The sequence below is a fragment of the Magnolia sinica genome, chromosome 5 (genome assembly GCF_029962835.1).
Source record: "Magnolia sinica isolate HGM2019 chromosome 5, MsV1, whole genome shotgun sequence".
Classification (NCBI taxonomy): Eukaryota; Viridiplantae; Streptophyta; class Magnoliopsida; order Magnoliales; family Magnoliaceae; genus Magnolia; species Magnolia sinica.
This window is the reverse complement of record NC_080577.1, coordinates 46,331,432-46,350,914: the sequence shown is the minus strand read 5'-3', so window position 1 is coordinate 46,350,914 and position 19,483 is coordinate 46,331,432.

The window sequence follows — 19,483 nt, the reverse complement described above, 5'->3', positions numbered from 1 at the left end:
CTAAAATCCCGGAAAAGCCTCATATGTCATGCATGGATGTTATGCGCCAGGGTATCCATGTACACTCCTTAAATTTGACAAGATTGCTCTTTAAATTGTAAACATATCAAATCTTCAGATTCTTAACAAATGATTAAACCAATAGGAACAATTAAAAGTTCATTCCACCTTTCTTACAAATAAAGACATTCTCATATATTCTCACCATACAATTTATACGATAAAATGAAATGAAATCTCAAGACTCATGACATGTTATTAGAAGAAAGCTCAATTTAAACAATCACTAATGTAATATAAAAATGCAATTCTAAATCCTATATACATGATTAATTAAAATAAAATTTGAGTAATAGCAAATAAAACATTAACTCAAGTTCATCCCTAGAAGTTAGGAATAGAAGAAATAAATTACTATTCACATTATTCTAAAATTTAAAGCATATTAAATTCAAACTAAAATGGGTCTAGCATATATAAGGAGTAATGGGGAACTTTCACCATTCTTAAGATGGATGGAAACAAGATTCCTTACCTCATGTAATAGCTAGTACACACATACAGGTAATTAAGTAATTCCAAATGTAGCATAGGGAGTATAATACAAACTCCTATCAAAAGGTCTAAGCATTCATTCACGGTTGTCAATATCAATTGATGATCAAAAGGGAGTGAAATCAATAGTTAAGCAGTTATAATGTCCCTACACATTTGGTTTAAAACTAGCTTAGAATTCACTGGAATGGATGAAGCAATGTGGGATGTTCCTCACCTTGGATTGGGGATTTTGTTTAAGCGTGGTTTAAGATGTGTATTCTAGCCCAAATGCAAATTGAAAGAGATTAAATCTGCCAAGTTGAATTGTAATTGACCCATGCCTAGCTCGACTCATCATAAAACAATGGGACGACTCACTGAGTCCCATCCCTTTCCTTTCTTCTCTTGTTCCTTTTTCTTCCCTCGACACTGCTACGACCAATAGCTAGCTGGACCCAACCGACTTAAGGATCAGCCAGTCGGCAATCCATTTGACTCTGCGAAGGCTTGATTCCACCCAATATGGTGAATTGGTAGCCATGGTGGACTGTCGGGTCACTCTCGCTCACTATTCTCCTCCTTTCTTCTTTCTCTCTTCTATCTTCCTCCCATTTCTCTCTTTCTTTGCTTTCCCTCATCTTCTCTACTCAACCGGCGCCTAGCCAGTGACCCAAGCCCAACGAGTTAATGGGTCGCGACTCGGGTAGCGACCCAGTACGGCAGCAATCCAAGCCAAACCAACACCCCTTCTTCTCTTCCCTTCTGCTTCCTTCCTTGATTTTCTCCTCTTCCTCTGCTGTTTCCAACAATGACTGGACCTGACACTCAACTTGAGTCGAGTTGGTGCAGCAGCAGGTCGGTAGCAACAGCTGCCTGCTTTCTCTCCAGCATTCTCTCTTCTATTTTCTTCTTCTCTGCTCGGTTAGAAGGATTCTGGACTCAGCCAGAAGCACAGGTTCGGAAGGAGGCCCAACCAGGTCCAAGTCACCTGGTGCGGTGGCTCGATGCGGTATGAATGTAGCAGCATTCTCTATCAACTTCTGCTCATTTCTCCTCTCTCTCTATCTCTTTGAATCTTCTTATCCTCCTTCTTCTTTCTTCTTTCTTCTTCTTCTTCTTTTCTCTCTTCCTTATCAAAGCCTGAACTGGACTAGACTTACATTAAAATCAGACCGAACTCGGTCCAGACTCACTGCGACTCGAACGAGAAGATGATGATTGGTAATAGAAAAATCTCCCTTGCTGCTCCTTTCTCTCATCTAGCTTTGCTGAAGGGTTTGACTGGTTGTCATGGTGCTTCTAGGTCAGGGATTTCGAAGCTCCATGTTGATTTGGATGGTGATTTCAAAGGGAGAAGGAAACAAGCACTTTCTCTTGGCGCCGCAAGTAAGAGCAGCCATCCCCTCTATTGATTAGGGCTTCCATCCTTAAAAAAAATCCTCTACGATTGGGATGCTCCTAAATGGATGACTAGGATTTGAAGTTTCCAGCGTGTGGATTGCTAGCCTGGCAGCGCAGCAAGGTTTCGTGTTTGAGGAGAGTTCCGTACACATGTATCGTATCCGTTCACACTGAAATTACAAGCACTGAAACATGTGTTTCAAGGTGCATAGGTAGTAGGGGTTTGGGCAAAATTGGACCCTCTACAAGGTGAATGGTTTGGATCTTCCAAACTATGATGGTTGGTGGGTCGTGATTCAACCAAAACGGAGCAGTCCGTTTGAATTCCGATTAAGCAAGAAAAGAGAGAATATCCCTTTTTCTCTATTTTGTCGAGTCAACATAGTTTAACCGCGTGGTCAGGCCCGGTGTAATGCGAGTGCATGCACTACTTGTACACAAGCGGTAATGGTTGGGTCGACATTAATGTATGATCCAATCCACTCCAACCATTCGATATTACGGGTCCATACACGACCCCTGGCCAACAATCAGGTAAATCAAAAGCCTAGTGGGCTACATAAATCAAAACTTATGGTTTTGAGGTGTTGATCACGTTAATCCAATGATTAGAATATTTTGAATTTGAACGTCAAGGGTAAATAGGTTCTAGGATTTTTCTAGATAAGATTCATCGGTTAAATCAGTGGTTTGATGGCCTAAGTGTGGTGATTAAGTGAAGGACCTTTAAGTTGGTCGTAGTAGGTCCGATGAATGGCGGATCTAGTGATCTAAGGGCCAAGATCGATGATGTATGGTTCAGTTTTCCACTAAGGCAGGGTTTAGGCTTTCATTAGCATTGGGATCCCAGACATGAAATGAGTTCATGGAGGCCAATGTTGATTTTGTGATGAAACATTTTCTTGTCTTTGAGAACTAATGATCAGATGACTTGACCTACAGATGAATGTTGTTTTACACAGTTAGATCAATGTACGTTAGAGCTTACAAGATGATCTTGAAGTGTCTAGGTGATGATTGAGTGTGGATTATAAATCTTAGTTATTGCAGCTTGATGAACGGTGGGTTTGATGATAAGGGGTTTGTTATTAATGATGGATGGTTTATTCCACTTATCAAGAAGATCAAGATCCTAGATGATACTTGAAATTCGATGGAGGGATGGTCAATCTATGGATGGCGAATATACTTGACGGTTGGATCATCATTGTTGATGTAATCTTAGGTTGAGAGGACAAGGGTCAACTTACCTTGCAGATACATTGTGGCTGTCATAGTCTAAATCTAAAGGTCAAGATGGATAGATTGAGAATTGTCATAATGGAGGTATACGGTGTAAATTACATGTGTTTTCACACATGTATAAAGTTATTTAGACCTCCATAGTAACTCCCGAGTATAGAAAATACGGGGTGTTATATCGACACATGGAAAACATCATGAATACCGAACAACTAAGGCAGTAAAGCAAGCTTATATGTGACAACACTAACCCTCTCTAGAACCTCAAACAGACCTATATACCATGGAGCCAACTTTCCCATTTTATTGAACCTCATGACGCCTTCATAGGAGAAATCTTTAAGAAGCGTGATCTCCAACTTCAAACTCTAGATCTCTTCTGTGATTGTTTGCATAACTCTTCTGACAACTTTGGGCTGCGTACAAATGGTTTCTAATGATAAAAGTCTTCTTTGTGGTCTCTTACACAATCTTTGGTCCAATCAAACTACCTTCTCCAACTTCTGGCCAACAATTTGGAGATCTACAAGGCCTCCTGTACAAAGCCTCATAGGTGCCATGCCGATACTCATCTGGTAGCTATTACTATAAGCGAACTCGATCAATGGTAAATGGTCATCCCAACTCCCTTTGAAATAAAGCACGCAAGCTCGGAGCATGTCCTCAAGGATCTGATTCACTCGTTTAGTTTGCCCGTTAGTTTGAGGGTGGAAAGTGGTGTTGAAATCAAGAGTGGTTCCCAGTGCCTTCTGCAAACTTCTCTAAAAATAAGATGTGAATCTGGAATCCTGATCGGATACAATAGATACAGGCACTCCATGAAATCTAATTATTTCTTTAATATAGAGCTTACATAATTCCTCTAGGGGATAGGTAGCACGTATAGGAAGAAAATGTGCAGATTTGATTAACTGGTCGACGATGACCCAAACTACATCATGATTATTACGTGTCCGTGGAAATCCCATAATGAAATCCATGGATATGTGCTCCCACTTTTGCTGCTCTGCTTTCACCTGTTGGCTCATGAGACATTTGGCCAAAAAATCAGCGATCTCCCTCTTCATATTATTCCACCAATATTGCTTATGCATATCGCGATACATCTTCGTACCTCCAGGGTGGATTGTGAACTTAGTGTAGTGTGCCTCATCTATAATTTCCTTCTTTAATTCAACCACATTTGGTATACATAATCTTCCTCGGAACCTTAATCCACCATCGGTACCAACTTTCCATTCTGACTTACCACCTTTTTCAGTTTCTATTACCTTGGCTTGTAGCCATGAATCTTGGTTTTAAGCTTCTATAACCTTTCTAATTAAGGAAGGTTGAACGAATAGGTTAAAGAGACGAGCTATAGACGTTTGCGAATTCAATTGGACATAAAAATCCTTCACCATATCTAACATCTTCCATTACCGAATTATGAGGTGAGCGATTACTCCATGCGGTTTACGATTTATAGCATCTACTACTACATTAGCTTTTCCTAGATGATATTGGAGAGTGAAGACATAGTCCTTCAACAATTTCATCCACTGACGCTGCCTCATATTCAATTCTTTCTGCGAGAAAAGATACTTCAAACTCTTATGGTCTGAAAATATCTCAAACTTCTCCTTATATAAATAATGCCTCTACACTTTGAGAACGAAAACCACAATTGCTAACTCCAAGTCATGAGTAGAGTAATTCCACTTATGCACTTTCAACTGCCCAGAGGCGTAAGCTACAACCATACCTTGGTACATAAGTACAAAACCTGTACCTCTATATGAAGCATCACTGAAGATTATAAACTTTTCACCACTCGAAGGAATGGTGAGGACATGTTCTGTTGTCAACCTTGTCTTTAACTCTGAAAATGCTCGATCATAAGTATCATCCCAAATGAACTTTACACCCTTCTTGGTTAATCGAGTTAACAGTGCCGCAATTCAAGAGAAGTCTTCGATAAATCTTTGATAATACCCTGCTAAACTAACAAAACTACGTATTTTGATCACACTCATGGGATGTTCCCACTTCAATACTGCTTCCACCTTTGATGGGTCTACTGACACGCCCTTCTTCAAAACTACATGGCCCAAAAATTTCACTTCCTCCTTCCAAAAGTTACACTTTTCAAATTTAGCATATAATCAGTGCTCTTACAGGGTTGGAAGAGTAACTCTAAGATATTGCTCATGTTCTTCCTGGGTCTTAGAATATATAAGAATATTAGCTATGAATACTATGACAAATTGATCTAGGTGTGGCTTAAATACCCTGTTTATCAAGTCTATAAATCCTGCTAGTGCATTTGTTAGTCCAAACGGCATCACGAGAAACTCCTAGTGGCCATAATGAGTCCTAAAGGCCGTCTTTGGTATGTCCACTGCTTTAATTCTAAGCTGGTTGTATCCTGGTCGTAAATCTATTTTGGAGAAACTTGGCTTCTTTCAACTGGACGAAAAGGTCACTATCCTAGGCAGTGGGTATTTGTTTTTAATGGTAACCTTGTTTAGCTAGCGATAATCAATACATAATCTCATTGAGCCATCCTTTTTCTTTACAAATAAGATTGGTGCACCCCACGATGACGTACTTGGCCAAATGAAACCCTGCTCCAATAACTTTTGAATCTGCTCCTTCAGTTCCTTCAGCTCTACTGGTGTCATACGGTATGGTGCCATGGAGATCGGTGAGATCCTGGGTATAAGATCTATACCAAAATTGATCTCTCTTCTTGGAGGCAACCCTGGTATGCCTTGAAATATGTTAGAAAACTCACATACAACTAGAATTTGTCAATACCCACTTCCATGAGGTTCGTCCTCCAAAAGTGCTAAGAAATCGTATAACGGTCCATTCTATTGCTTTCTAAGAAATTATAGTCTTGGTCGTCCAGGAATAGAGAAAGTAACCGTCTTCTCAAAACAATCCAACTTTACACCGAATGAAGCTAACCAATCCATTCCCAGAATAACATCAAAATCTTGTATCTCTAACATGATAAGGTCGGCTAATAATACAAAATCTCCAACTATGAGAGGGCAAGATCTACATATCTGATTTAGCATTATGGAACTTCCTATTAGGGTAGTAATTACTAAATTCTTATCCAGGAGTTCAGGAGATAGACCCAATGTATGCATGAAAAGAGTTGAAATAAAAGAATGCATAGCTCCTGAATTAAATAAAACTTGAGCGGGTGAGGAATAAATAATTACGGTACCTTCCACTACTCCTCCATTAGCTTTTACGTCTGGTGGTACTATGGTGAACACACAACCCTGGAACAGCTATTGAGAAGTGTAAGTACCACATTTTCTAGCTCCTATGATTGCCAAATTTTGTAGTGTTAAAAACTTCTTAGAATCTATATCTTATTTAGTTCATCTTTTTGGTCAAGATCATGCAATTCAAGTACAAGCTCAAGATGTTCCATTTCAAGATTCAAGCATCACAAGTATAAGAGTTCAAGTACTACATCAACTAATAGTTCACGCTTTCAAAGCTTCATCTAAGTCAAGACAATGTTCTTTACTTGGAACTCAAAGATCAAGGTGAAATACAACTTACAAGTACTTCAAGTTCAAGCTTCAAAAGTACTTCAAGTTCAAGATTCAAAGTACATCAAGATATCAAGCTTCGTGTACTTCATAATTTGAAGCAAAAGATGTTTCAATGTTCAAATATCACTTATAAGGTATGAATGACCCTAGATTGACCATAGGTTAGGTCATATTGATTGCATACTTTAATTGGGTCACTATATAAATGTATAGACTATTTCTCGACTAGTCTTAGTTTATGTTCGACTAGTCCTAGTACTGGCTTGACCACTCCAAGAATTTTCTCAACTAGTCCTTGGTTTGTTACTAATTTTTAGAATTTTTTATTGGACCCTCGACCAGTCCTGGAGACTGCTTGACCAGTTGAGCAGGCTCGACTCAAAGTCCAGCAACTAAATTGGGTCCCAGATGACTAGTTTAGAGCAGGGCTCGACCTGTCGTGCAGGCCACTTGACCAGTTGTAGAACAACCTTATCTTATCGCGCCCGAATTTTTTAAAATTTGTTGGTCCATCAACCAGTTTGAAAGTGCCCTGGTTTGTCAATTAGTGTGAGTGTTGAGTCGGCTAGACAGAGAAGCTCCATAGGAAGATCAATTAATCGTCTGCCTCGACCAGATGTGGGCCCGAACTAGCCACAAGTAAATATAAGCCTCATATCTCATGTCCCAAAACACCAGGTAATTAAAACCCTTAAAACTGATTAGAATATCATGGGGTTTTTTATTTATAAAACTTTTTTCAAAATTCAGGAAAATCTCTAAGTTTTCTACCTCTATTGATTTATCGATATCATGATTGATATAATCAAGAAATGTTGTCGATGTCCTTAGAACTCACTCGATATTATTAAATGAGGACATATGTTGTCCAGCAACCGCATATACTTCTGGACGAAATTATCGATGTATCGACAACAGTATCGATATCATCGATTCTTGAATCTTGAGCCTATCGAAGATGACTCGATAAAATTAACAGCAGAGATTTTACGTCCCTATTTTTCTATCAAAAATTATAAAGACCTACGATATATTGAAGTATCTCTCGATATCCTCGGAATTCAACCTTCGATGATATCGGAAGGCCTTCGATGATATCGGAAGGCCTTCAATGCTATCGAACTTGGACATAGTTTACTAGCAATATTTTCATGTGGTTTCTTATCTTGGATCGAGGGTCACTTAATAGAATTGATATTCAAGTATCAATGGTACTGAGGCTGGGTCGATTGCATCGAGAATGGACATAAACTGTCCGGCAAGCTTAACTAGAAAATCCTTTGGATTTAACGATGCATCGACCCGACTACCGATATCATCGACATTCAAATTCTGATGATATCGAGTATACGTCGATCATATCATTGACCTGAAATATTTCTAAGGCAAGTCTCTCTCATTTTCAAATGTCGAGGAATCGATCCTCGTGTCGATGAAATTGGAGTTCGAAATTCGATGACATCGACAAGTGTCTCGATTCCCTCAACTAGCTGGCAAAATGTTTCAAAAGTGTATGACATTTGAGTTTGTGTCATCGAGCAACCAGTTGATGCAATCGAGAGTATACGCTCGATAATATCAACCCTGCTCGATGATATCGAACTCTGTCATAAATGTGACCGTTTTATATCTGTTGGAACATTTTGCTTATTTATAGAGAGCTTGGCCTTAGGTGCTAGTAGAGAAAGAAGAGAGTGCTTTTGAGCGCTTAACCTTAGATCATATACCCAAAGCCCTTTCTCTCATGGAAGTTCATTCTCCAATCCACCCTCATCATTGACATTCAATAGAGTGGATTAGGGAATGAACTTCTGCATTCAAGGATCCTCCAACTACCATCTTAATGGCAAATCATTGAGCTGGGATGCCTTGAATGCATGAATGGTTAGAATTGCTCTATTTCCCTAATAGGAAAACCTTCAATAGAGTAGGATTTCATTACGTCCTTGACCCAACCCGTCGCCATGCATTGGTACATCTTCTGAGTTACGGTTCAAGGAAGAAGAAGATTCTTCGTAAAAAAAGGAGGAAGATCTTTAACAACGCGCTGAATGGGGCTCATCTACTTATTTGTACGACAATAGAGTCCAGAGGACCCTTGTGATCATTCCTTTGCAGGATTGGGTCTAAGGTGTTTCTCACCCCTTGCAAATCCTCTAGGAGGCCTCCGGCAGGAATGTACGTAGTGGGTGCTTTGTGTTGACCCTTGCTCTGTGGAGAGCATAAAAAGTTAGGGTCTTGTATAAGATCCTTGGCCAGTGTACCTAAAAGTGAGTGCCTTATGTTGACCCTTGCTCATGAGAGCATAAATGTGAGAGGTTCCTTGTGTGGATCCTTGGCCAGTGTGCCTAAAATCAGGTGCTATGTGTTGACTCTTGCTCATGAGAGCATAAACTGTCAGCCTAGGTGTAGGTTGTACTGGTTAAAGGTGAACTTGATTTAAAACGTTGGATTTGAGGTGAACTGTATGAAACCTTCTTAGTGAAATCTGGTATACTCAAGGGTTAAGTGCAGTTGCCAGGAATGGAGTAGACAAGTAGTCGAACCACTATAAAAATGACCGTGTTTGAGATTGTTATTGTCTTCCATTACTTATGTGATTTTCTTAAGTACTTTCATATTTGATTGTTTGAGATCACACCTCACACACACACACAGTCATATCCATCATAAAATAATTTGCACATTATTCATTTATCTAATAGTTTGTGATTGGATCCTCTACCGGACTTAGAAGCCAGTAAAGTTACCCTTGAGTAATCCTAATGTATGCTTGTTGTTAGGATTAGAGTAATAGGATTTTAAATTGTTATAAAATTTTATAAAAGTCCTATTAACCCCCCCCCCCCCCTCTAGGACATATTGACGTATTCCTACTTCAACTAAAGCGGTCATTACTACAATTTCAATTCGTATCGTAGCGGGTCTCTCTTAAGGGCTTCACCGCCTAGAGAGTGATCTTGACTGAAGTTGGAATCATGAACACAAGTGTCTCAGAGGATGTGACAGAGTGGAACAACTACCTAGTAATCCATACTACTCTGAAAGTTGGTAATGGTTCAAAATGGTACCTTGATAGTGGATGCTCCAGACACGACTGGTGATCAAACTCACTTTTGTGAATATTCAGACTTTGATGGAGGATCAGTCACATTTGGAGATGGTAGCTCTGCCAGAATTATTGGACAAGGAACGATAGCTATACTAGGCCTTCTAAAAATCAAACATGTTCTTTACATAGAAGGTCTAAAACATAATCTCCTTAGTATCTCCCAAATATGTGACAAAGAACATCTGGTCACTTTCTCAAAGGATGTGTGTAGGATCTTAGATCATACAGGTAAATCTCTCATAAAAGGTTTACGTATTAGTGATACCTGTTATGTTATTGAAAGTACAAATGAGAGTGTGTTATCCACAAAGTGTAATATGGCTATAAAGGATTAATCCAAATTGTGGCATCAAAGGTTGGGACATGATCACTACCGAAACTTAGCTAAGCTCATTTCTAAAAATTTGGTTAGAGGACTACCCAAGATTAGAAAGGAAGAAAAAGTTGTCTATGGAGGATGTCTCAAAGGAAAATAGAAAAAAGGAAAATAGATAAAAGTAGGTCACAAAAAGGCAACCCCATAGCAACAACAAAACATTTGGATCTGCTGCATATGGATTTAGTTGGCCTAACCAAAGTGGAAAGCCACGACAAGAAAAGATACTTCCTAGTTATAGTAGATGACTACACCAAATTTACTTGGGTCGCATTTCTTCAAGAGAAATCGAATGCCTTTGAGGAATTTGTTATTTTGGCAAAGCGACTTCAAAATGAAAAAAGATATTGCATCAATCGCATCAGAAGTGATCATGGTGGGGAATTTGAAAATGAGCGATTTGAAAAATATTGCAATGAGAAAGGAATTCGTCATGAATTCTCAGCCCCAAAAACCCCACAATAAAATGGAGTCGTTGAGAGAAAAAAATCAAGTATTGTAGGAAATGGAGTCAGTTATGCTGAATGGGAAAGATATGGCAAAAAGTTTCTAAGTGGAAGCTGTCAATACTACCTGCTACATAATAAACAGAGTATATCTTACAGCAAGTTTGAACAAAACTCCATACGAACTATGGTATGGGAAACAACCTAGTGTGAAATATTTTCGAGTTTTTGGAAGTAAATGTTATATCCTAAGAGACAGAGATCGCCTAAGGAAATTTGAGTCTAAAAGTGATGAAGGTATCTTTTTGGGGTATGCCTTGAATAATCATGCTTATAGAGTGTATGTAAGACCTGTGTCCTAGTCCGTACCATTCCGTTGGCTTCCGCTGTCCTTCCGGTCAAATTCCGGCAACCTTCGCACCATATCCGATGTTTGCGCGCGATCTTAAGCTAGGTCCCGCACACCGATGTCGGCTCGACCTGAAACTTGTATCATAGCGACCGCGTCATCGCTGCGGTTCCAACGCCACGACTCGTGCACCAAACTGATACCCAGGCTAGAAGATGTCGATCTACGTTTATTCCAAAGAAACACCATGCGTTACGAATTTCGAGGGAATCTCTACAATTAGTCCCATCAATCAACCATAAATGCATCCCTTACCCCAAGTAAATCAACCCATTCCCTCTTTTTTCAAAAGTCCACTCTCTTTCCACCTCACCATTCCTCTTTTTCCCATTTTCAACAACAACCATACTTCTTTTACAAATTTTCAACCCAACCCATCACCCATCACACCTCACCCATCTATATCATCTCTCTCTCTCTCTCTCTCATATCTCAAAACCTCCCAAGCAACTCAAGCCTCTCACGTCCAACCCTTCTCTCCCAAACCACAAGTGTGGTCCACCTTCTCATCTTCCATCTACACCCTCTCATCTCTCATCCACACCATCAATTTTCCATCAACCTCCATTAAAAGGCAAGCTAAGGAGCATTGGAGTCTAAGGGACCAAGAAGAAGGAAGATAAGGTGGGTGATCTACCGTTGTTTTCAATTTTAAGGGCCACTTGTTGTGGGACCCACTTGATGTATGAGTTGTATCAATGGAGGGCCCATAGTGGCGGGGTCCCTCCTCCCTATCACCGTATCTCTCTTTCTCTCTATTTCTCTCTCTCTCTTTCCTCTCGCTAGAATGAAGTGGGCCCCACCAAATCATGTTAAATCCATTCCATTCATCAATGGTGTGGCCCACCACATTTTAGGTGAAATCAACCGTCCATTTTTGGTATGGTGGGAAGCCTCACATGCTATAAATAATGCACTATATTTATTTTATATTAAATATATATATATATATATATATATATATATATACACATATATGCATGGTGGTGGGCCATGTATATGTGGGACCCACCGTGGTGCATGGGTTGCATCAACACTTTCCAGCGTCCAGGACGCTGGACATGCAGTCATGGACGTTGTGGCTGTCATGGGTTGCGTGTACTAACATAAGCGTGCACTAGCAGCTATTAAAAAAAACTTTTAAAAAGTTTGGGGTGGGCTGCTTATGCAGGCCCCACCTTGATGCTTGTATATAATCCAAGCTGTCCATCCTATTTCCCCGATCATTTAAGGCGTTGAGCCAAATTTCAGTACCAATCCGATCCTTGGACGGGCCATACCATAGGAAATAACAGTAATACCGTTAAAAACCATCTTGAATCTTCTATTCACCGAGAACACATTAAATATTGGTCTCATTTGGTCGATTAGAGGCCGTAGAATCCAATGGTTGGATTGGATTTTTCAGATGTGGGCCATATTTATGAAAAACCGCAGATTTTTTTTTAAAAAAAAGAAGCATGCGCAGCAGTGCTGCTGCTGTCAGAACGCAGTAGACGCTGCCTGCGGCTGGCAGGCGGATGGCCTGGCAGGCTCTCACGGCCCCAAATGTGGGCCACACCGTGATGCGTTTCGAACATCCACTCCATGCGTTTGCTGGGTCCCCACAGACCAGACGTCCACCTCAAAAATCAACCTTATATGGAACTCAGGTGGGCCACACCATCTAAAATCATGTGAAGACCTGCCTAAACATATAAAAATACTTGGTGGGGCCTACCTGAAATTTGGATGCCGCTGAAACTTGGTCTGAACCTTCAGCCAAGTGGGACACACATAATGGGTGGGCTGGATTTGGGAATCACATTTGGTGGGCCCATTTTTCGCAGGTCCACGTGACCTTTTAAATAGGTTGGATGCAAATAAACATCACCGTGGGCCCCCCCTAGCCGTGTGACCTTATAAACAGCTTGGGTGGAAAATAAACATTCCAGTGGGCCCCAGTCGAGTGGGCCCTACCCCAGGTCCACGTGACCCTTTGAACGGGTGGTGTGACAAATAAATATTACAGTGGGCCCAGGTCACGTGTGACCTTATCAAAAGGTTGGGTAGAAAATAAATATCACAGTGGGCCCTACCTAGTCCAAGTGACCTTATGAATAGTTGGATGGCAATTAAACATTACATTGGGCTCAGGTCGGGTGGAAAATAAACATTATGGTAGGCCCCACTTGGGACCCACTTAAGTATATATTGTGATCCACGCCCTCCATTAGTGTGGGTCCTACCATGATGCATATGTTTCATCCAACCGTCCAATCATTTTGGAAAATATTTTAAGGCCGTGTGATAAGGCCCATCTTGGTGTGTTTGTGGGCGGTCTGTTGAGGCCCACCTTGATGTATTGGTGGTCCTTGTTGAGGCCCACTTTGATTTGTATAGGGCCTATATTATGGGGCCCATTGTGATGTATGCAAAGCCCATGTGACTAGGCCCATGTTGATGCATTTGTGGCCCGTCATTGAGGCCCACCTTGATATGTATATACGAGACCCATGTATGGGGCCCATTTGTGGTACTGAAGGCCCATGGGTCAAGGCTCAATAGGACATACATAAGGCCCATTGTAGTGTGATTCCACCATGATATATATATATTGATTTTATAATGGACTATACCTTGGGAGCAATGATGGTTTGATGTACACATTGTGAGGACGATGTTGGTTAAATGTCCGCATTATCTTTCTCTCCCTAGGGCCCATTAATAGGCCCATACCTGTAGCATATAGTCCGTCTAGGCCCATATTCGTTTTGATCAGAACCCATCACCACATAACATGCTCAACATAGATCCATGATTCATGATCATATGCATCATATGTATGCCTGATATGAGAAGTGATTGATCATAGCATATGCCTTCGAGCAGATCGTTTATGGGTTCCCGGATAGGCGGAGTCGCCCCACATGAGCGCTCGGTATGTGCAGGATTGTTGCATGCTTGGTAGGGTGATTCATGCACTTGCAATTGTGTGATCATGATCATTGTATGCCCTAGCAACATCAGGGCCATAACCTCTACAGACACATCGTGGGTGGCTGGGTTAGATACCAAAAATGTTTGGTTCTAGCATACGGGCGCCATAGATGTCCCTGGGTGAAAATCCCTAAACCCGATGGTACCAAAGGATGACTCCAATGTCGAGACCGAGTGGATATATGAGCCCACGAGGGCCGAATACCAGGAGGCCGTGTCTCCCACTGTGTCGTGGTCAGTTGGAAAGGGGTGTGGCCTTACTCGTCCGAGGGTAGGGGGCACTACTAGGCTGAGTTTAACCAGCTCGTGAATGGGTTCGCTATCGACGTGCCGGATAGGTATTGACAGACTATTGGCCAGGCGGATAGTGAGGTTTCTTACACTCATTTAGACTGTGTGGCTTGGAGAGCGGTAGTGCCTCTTGGAGTGTACTAAACTCCGGTGATTATCCAGAATGAGAACTGTACTGATACATGTTGAGGATTGGCATCTCTCATCGCATGGCCATGTTATGGCCGATGGCATTCATATCTTGCACCACATAGCCTTGGTACGGCTGATTGCATTCATGTACTCATCACCATGATTCAGCATTACTCTGACCTTGCGTTTTGAGCACGCTTATATTGTGCACATACTTACGCCACCTTCTAAGCTTTCTATAAGCTTATGCACGATTAATGCGTGCAGGTGACACCAGGACGCAGTCGCAGCCATAGTCTCGCCTAGTTGGAGCGTGCAGCCGAGCTTCTGGAGTTTTGTTTCTTTTGTTACATTGTATTTTCCCTTTCAGATGCATTGTACTCAAAAGTTTTTGATCATAATGGATTTTGTGGTGGTGTTCTTGTGGTTATTGTTCGTGGGTTATGCTTTTGGTTATGCTCATTATAATTGAATTGATGACTTAAAATCCTCCTTATAGCATCCCAGGATCGGAACCTGGTGTATAGATGCCGGGAGTCGAGAATGGGGTACTACAGAGGTTATTGGCGCCAGATTCGGCGATCGGGAATTTTGTGAGCCCGATTTCTGAGTTTGGGGCGTGACAGTGTACAATCTAAGGACCTTCACCATTCAAGAATCAGTCAATGTGGTAGTCGATGACCAACCTCATGAAGAAGATACCCCTGTGAATGAATTAAAAGATGATGTAGATTCATGCATACTAGATAAATCTGATAACAAATCTCCATCATCCAATGAACCCCAACCATCATCTAACATACCCATTATCAAGGATCACCCTCGAGAACAAATTATTGGGGATCCTAATAATGGTGTAAGAACTCGACAGTAAATTGAAAATATCTATAGTCACTTTTGCTTTACCTTAAAGATTGAACCTAAGAATATTGTAGAAGCTCTTTAAGATGAACACTGGATTAATATTATACAAGAAGAACTTCAACAATTTCAGAGAAATGTGGTGTGACAATTAGTTTTCAAACCACTTGATACTAATAACATTGGAACCAAATGGGTCTTCAAGAATAAATCTGATAAATCAGGAAATGTGATTAGGAACAAAGCAAGACTTGTAGCTCAAGGGTACTCACAGATAAAAGGCATTGATTTTGATGAGACATTTGCCCTTGTAGCTCGCCTTGAGTCTATTAGAATTCTTATGTCAGTGGCATGTGCATTAAAGTTTAAATGATTTCAAATGGACGTGAAAAGTGCTTTTCTTAATGGGGATCTTACTGAAGAAGTTTATGTAGAACAACCGAAGGGATTCTCAGATCCTAAGTATCCCCATTATGCTTATCGTCTGAACAAAGCTCTTTATGGTCTCAAATAAGACCATGTGCTTGGTATGAACGATTGACAAAATTTCTTTTAGACCATAAATTCTGCAGAGGAAGTGTAGATAAAACATTGTTTACTCAAACAACAAAGGACTCGCTGCTTATTGCAAAAATTTATGTGGATGATATAGTCTTTGGTTCAACATGTGAAGATGCTGCTTATAAATTTGCTAACCTTATGAAATCCGAATTTGAAATGAGTATGGTTGGCGAATTAAACTTCTTCCTAGGATTACAAGTCAAGCAGCTAAATGATGGAATCTTCATTTGTCAAACCAAGTATGCGAACGATTTGGTGAAAAGGTTTGGTCTCGAGTCTGGTCGTACTTATCATATTCGCATGAGCACCACACTCAAACTCTCCAAAGATGTTAATGGCAAGAGTGTGGATCAACATCTCTACCATAGTATGATAGGAAGCCTACTATATCTCACAGCTAGTCGTCCTGATATATCTTTTAGTGTGGGAGTGTGTGCTCGGTATCAGGTAGATCCTAAGGAATCTCACTTGATGACAATTAAGAGGATCATTAAATACATAGCAGGAACTACCTCTTTTGGACTGTGGTATCCTTTTAAAACATCTACCATCATTGCTGGATATTCTAATGCTGATTGGGTAGGAAATTTGGATGATCGAAAATCAACAAGCGGAGGATGTTTTTATATTGGAAACTGTCTAGTCTCCTGGCAGAGTAAGAAGCAAAACTCAATATCATTATCCACTGCTGAGGTTGAATACATTACTGCTGGAAATTGCTGTGCACAACTCCTTTGGATGAAACAGATGTTGTTGGACTACGAGATTGAACAACCCACGATGAGTCTTTTCTGTGATAATACAAGCAGTATCAACATTTTAAAAAATCCTGTTCAACATTCTTGGACCAAGCATATTGACATCCATCATCATTTTATCCGAGAACTTGTTGAAGACAAGATTATTGTGTTAGATTATGTATCCACAGAAAGACAACTTGTAAACATCCTCACTAAACCTCTTGATTCAAATAGGTTTAGTGATCTTCAAAAATCCATTGGAGTATGCACTCGTTGATGATATCCCAGTGACCATGATCCTCATAAGTTAATCTTCACACTGGGACATTCATGGTTAAGAATCGACCACAAAATCTAAACCTCATAAATTAACCATGTTAGTTTTGGGATGCCAGATTATGACATTATCGATGAAATCTCGACCGTGTCGATATCATCAATATTCGAAGTTCGATGATATCAATATTCACTATCGATGTGGTTGATGGCTCTCGAAAAGGTAAGCTTGTGTCCGTTGGAACTTTCAAGTTACTGCTGGTTCTTCCCAACAGTCATCGACACGGTCTTCAATGCATTTATGAGCGAGTGTTTGATATCATTGAAACTATATCGATAATATTGACAAACCAGTTATAAAAGCCAACCAACAACGAGAAAGAGATTCACTTGGCTTCCTTCCCTCTGGTTTCCTCCATTACCTTGCTGGCTCCCAAACATCAAGTGGAGCAAAGAAGATGGTTAAAGGGAAAGGTAAGGACCTCTTGTCCTCAAAATCTTCCAAGGCTAAGAAAGGGAAAAATGTTAGATCACCTCAAAACCAATCCGATTGGGAACAAGTTACGATCATCGATCGTATTGTTCTCAGCAATGCCATTGAGCCCTATGGGGTAGATCTCCTGTTAGAGACTATTGGCTAGCAGAATGTGCTTAATGTGGGTGGTCTGTACCGGTTTGACATGATTCAATAATTTTTCAATTGTTGCCACGTTATTCAGGATTATCCATCACGTATTCGTCTAGAATTTATGCAACACTCCAAACTGATTACCCCAGTGGTTCTTGGCTATCTTCTAGACATTGGCGTGACTCAGATCCCAGTCACTGGTAGAAGTCTAAATGAATTAGGAAGGTGGGGGGAAACCACGTGAGCACTTTGCCAATGTGCTACAATTCCTAGAAACAATGACACTATACTTCTTATAAAACATCTAAGAACCTTGTTCAAAATCCTCTATAGTATCTTCAATACAAATGTATACCCATGTGATGCCAAAGACACTGGCCTGAATCCCTTTGTACTCAATGCCTTGTATGATGTATATCAAGAAGTTCCTGTGTGTTTGCCAACTCTTATTCTAGAACAACTGATTCAAGTAGTCAAGGGGGACCATCTTGATACACTTCCATTTTCATCCCTTATCTGCAAACTCGCACACTGGGTAGGATTGCCAGCAACATCAGATAAAGTATATCCTGAAGTGTGGTTCAACCATGATGCAGTTCAACAAGTGTATGTCTCAACCTCTTCTCATGCAAAGAGTCCTCCACCCATTGGTGTAAGTAGTCAGCAGTCAAATGAAGAAACTCCTTGGGGATCTAATCAGACACCCCTCTATAGTCCTGCATTTGTCAAAAATCATCGGCGTCATGTACTTGAACATCACCTCCTGAACAGTCTAGCTAGAATTGATGAGCAGCTTCATAACTGCGAACGACAATTGTCAAGGATAGAGGACAAGATCGAAGCTCTCCAACCCTCTGTGCAACAGATTCTTGAACTGCTAACGACTGGTGGATCTAGTGTGCTTTAGAAGGTGGCAGCATTAGCGGATAAAGTGTGGACATTGTGATCACTTTTTGAAATGTCCTCACATTTCTTTAAACTGGCATACTTTAGTTTCTGATCATTTCTTTTTTATGATAACTTTTTTTTGGGTGCCCATGAATGAGCTAGGTAATTTTGTTTGGATAACTATTATACTACTGCCAATCTTGGGCAATATATATGTTTTTGGATATTTTGGATATGGCTCGTTATGAATCACAGATATTTACTGCCATGCTTATGTTTTAAGATCCCCTGGTTTTTCTAGTTTATGATATGTATAATGCATGTGATATTGTGATCTATATATTGTCTGTTATGCATACGTGGCTGCTAAAATATGATGTTTATTTTGCATCTATCTGTTCTATGCATATCCCCTCTGAATGATGGTTCTCTCATATTATCTAAACTTCAGTCAATATCAACTGCTATATTTACATTTGTCAATGACTGACAAAAAGGGGGAGAACAATTCAAACACCCCGAAAGGAAAATTGTATATCTACTTGAATTGTGATACAGGTGTTAGGGGGAGCAGCTGCACCAAGATAGGGGGAGAATGCTGTTAGGGGGAGCAGCTATTGATTTTGTGTATGATTTCATTAGACATTGTAAAATTGTAAAATACATGTACACACAATTTAGGAACAATTTAGGATATGTTTGTCTAGATGTTGTTCTAGGGTGTTTTAGTATTTTGTCACATAATTAACAAAGGGGGAGATTGAAAGTGCCCTGGTTTGTCAATTAGCATGACTGTTGAGCCGGTTAGACAAAGAAGCTCCATAGGAAGATCAATCAACCGTCTGCCTCAATTGGATGTGGCCTCGAACTCGCCACAGGTAAATCTAAGCCTCACATCCCATGTCCCAAAACACCAGGTAATTAAAACCCTTAAAACTGATTAGAATATCATAGGGTTTTTGAGTTAAAAAACTTTTTTCAAAATTCAAAAAAATCTTTAAGTTTTTTACCTCTGTTGATTTATCGATAGCATGATCGATATAA